General features: G+C 57.2%; 1 pseudogene; it reads left to right on the top strand.

Annotated features, from left to right (window-relative positions):
- Positions 1 to 659: 659 nt before the first annotated feature.
- On the top strand, positions 660 to 2,499 carry LOC117072885 (annotated as a pseudogene).
- Positions 2,500 to 3,080: the final 581 nt, after the last annotated feature.

The raw sequence follows: 3,080 nt of genomic DNA, 5'->3' as shown, positions 1-3,080 counted from the left end.
AAAAAAAAAAAAAAGACCCATAAGGGGTTTCTCTTGCTTCATGATGTCTTATTTTTCCACCCTCTGGTTGATGAAATACCAGGGTGAAAGGGATAGCCAACTGGACTAAAGCACAAGTGCCACTCCAGTTATTCGGCAGTGTCCAGTAAAGGTCCACCACAATATACCATCACACATCCTCTCGGGGATTAACAAGGGCTGACTGATTGATAAGCTCTTGAAAATTCTTGGCCGCGTGGTGGCTCACGCCTGTAATCCCAGCACTTTGGGAGGCCGAGGCGGGCGGATCATGAGGTCAGGAAATCGAGACCATCCTGGCTAACACGGTGAAACCCTGTCTCTACTAAAATTTAAAAAAAAAAAAAAAAAGCCGGGCGTGGTGGCGGGCGCCTGTAGTCCCACTACTTGGGAGGCTGAGGCAGGAGAATGGCGTGAACCGGGGAGGCGGAGCTTGCAGTGAGCCCAGATAGCGCCACTGCACTCCAGCCTGGGCGACAGTGTGAGACTCGTCTCAAAAAAAAAATAAAAAGAAAATGCTTAAGCACGAGCCTGCCGGTCGTGCGGCAACACCGTGGCCACAGTGCGGCGTCAGCAGCAACAGCAGCAGCAGCTGGCAACCACCCAGGTGTTTATGTCAGGTGGTGGGGTCTCCGGGCGACATGGCGGACTACCTGATCAGCGGTGGCACCCGCTATGTGCCCGAGGACCGGCTCACCGTGCAGCAGCTCTTTGCCAGCGCCCACAGCCTCACCTACAATGACTTCCTGATTCTCCCAGGATTCATAGACTTCATAACTGATAAGGTGGACCTGAGCTCCAGCCCTGACCTGGAAGATCATGCTGAAGATGCCACTCATCTCCTCCCCCATGGACCCTGTGACAGAGGCTGACATGGCCATCCCAATGGCTCTGATGGGAGGTATTGGTTTCATTCACCACAACTGTACCCCGCAGTTCCAGGCCAAGGAGGTGCGAAAGGTCAAAAAGTTTGAACAGGGCTTCATCGTGGACCCCGTGGTGCTGAGCCCCTCGGATGCTGTGGGTGATGTGCTGGATGGAGGCCAAGGTGTGGCATGGCTTCTCTGGCATCCCCATCGCTGAGATGGGCACCATGGGCAGCAAGCTGGTGGGCATTGTCACCTTCCGAGACATGGACGTTCTTGCAGAGAAGGACCACACCACACTCCTCAGTGAGGTGATGACACCAAGGACTGAGCTGGTGGTGGCTCCAGCAGGTGTGATGTTGAAAGAGGCAAATGAGGCCGGGCGCGGTGGCTCAAGCCTGTAATCCCAGCACTTTGGGAGGCCGAGACGGGCGGATCATGAGGTCAGGAGATTGAGACCATCCTGGCGAACACGGTGAAACCTCGTCTCTACTAAAAAATACAAAAAACTAGCCGGGCGAGGTGGCGGGCACCTGTAGTCCCAGCTACTCCGGAGGCTGAGGCAGGAGAATGGCGTAAACCCGGGAGGCGGAGCTTGCAGTGAGCTGAGATCCACTCCAGCCTGGACGACAGAGCGAGACTCCGTCTCAAAAAAAAAAAAAAATGAAAGAGGCAAATGAGATCCTGCAGTGTAGCAAGAAAGGGAGGCTGCCTGCCGTCAGTGATTGCGATGAGCTGGTGGCCATCATTGCCCACAAAAACCTGAAGAAGAACTGAGACTACCCTGTGGCCTCCAAGGAGTCCCATGAGCAGCCGCGACGCGGGGCAGCTGTGGGCACCCATGAGGATGACAAATACCGCCTGGACCTGCTCACCCAGGTGGGCGTCAACGTCACAGTCTTGGACTCTTCTCAAGGGAGCTCAGTGTATCAGATCACCATGGTGCATTACATCCAACAGAAGTACCCCCACTTCCAGGTGACTGGGGGAAACATGGTGACAGCAGCCCAGGCCAAGAACCTGATTGACGCTGGTATGGAAGGGCTTGGCGTGGGCATGGGCTGCAGCTCCATCTGCATCACCCAGGGTGTGATGGCCTGCGGTCAGCCCCAGGGCACTGCTGTGTACAAGTAGACTGAGTATGACTGAGTATAATAGCCGATGGCAGCATCCAGACCGTGGGGCACATGGTCAAGGCCCTGGCCCATGAAGCCTCCACAGTGATGATGGGCTCCCTGCTGGCTGCCACCACGGAGGTCCCCAGTGAGTACTTCTTCTCAGATGGGGTGTGGCTCAAGAAGTACCAGGGCATGGACTCACTGGATGCCATGGAGAAGAGCAGCAGCAGCCAGAAACAATACTTCATTGAGGGAGATAAGGTGAAGATTGCGCAGGGTATCTCCAGCTCCATCCAGGACAAAGGGTCCATTCAGAAGTTTGTGCCCTACCTCATAGCAGGCATCCAACATGGCTGCCAGGATGCTGGGGCCCACAGCTGTTTGTCCTTTGGTCCATGATGTACTCAGGAGAGCTCAAGTTTGAGAAGCGGACCATGTTGGCCCAGATTGAGGGTGGCGTGCAAGGCCTATACTCTTAGGAGAAGCGGCTGTACTGAGGAGAGTGGTGGAGGCCGAGGTGGTGGAGGGGGCGCACCCCAGTGTCCACCTTTGGGCACAGCCTCCCTCTATAACTGAGTGGTCCACAGATTTGCACTCTGGGCTCCCCAGCTCCTTTCCAGGGAGAGAGGAGGGGAGGTCCAGAAGGGTCTGTGGCCCCTCGCTGGGCATCCCCTGCAGAGTCAGGACTGCTCTCTGGTCCAGGCTGCCCTGGGAGACCCACCAAGCCCAGTCAGCTGGGCTCTTAGGCCCTGCGCCTGCCTCAGGTCTTTCTTGCTGTAGCCTGCTTCAGCCTGGCCCCCACCCCAGGGGCAGGCAGCCCCTCCTGGCTTCTCCTGTAGGGCACCTCCCTGCCCCCAGCCCACCAGGAAATGGTGCTTTCCTGGCCCTGCCTCTGGCCCTTCCTGGGCCGCTGCCCCCTCCTGTGGCACTTCTGAGCTCCTGACCTAGGCCAAGGGGAGGTCTCTGTCCCCTTCCCCGGCCCTGGGCTACCCTCAGGTCCTGCTCCTCAGGCCACTTCCCTGTCCTTGTCCCCGGGGAGGAGGCTGCCCTGGTCATGACCACCTGCCTGTCATTCCTG

Source organism: Trachypithecus francoisi, unplaced genomic scaffold (genome assembly GCF_009764315.1).
Source record: "Trachypithecus francoisi isolate TF-2019V2 unplaced genomic scaffold, Tfra_2.0 Lachesis_group4, whole genome shotgun sequence".
Taxonomy (NCBI): domain Eukaryota; kingdom Metazoa; phylum Chordata; class Mammalia; order Primates; family Cercopithecidae; genus Trachypithecus; species Trachypithecus francoisi.
Note: the sequence above shows the minus strand (reverse complement) of the source record. Positions and strands in the feature narration are given on the sequence as shown.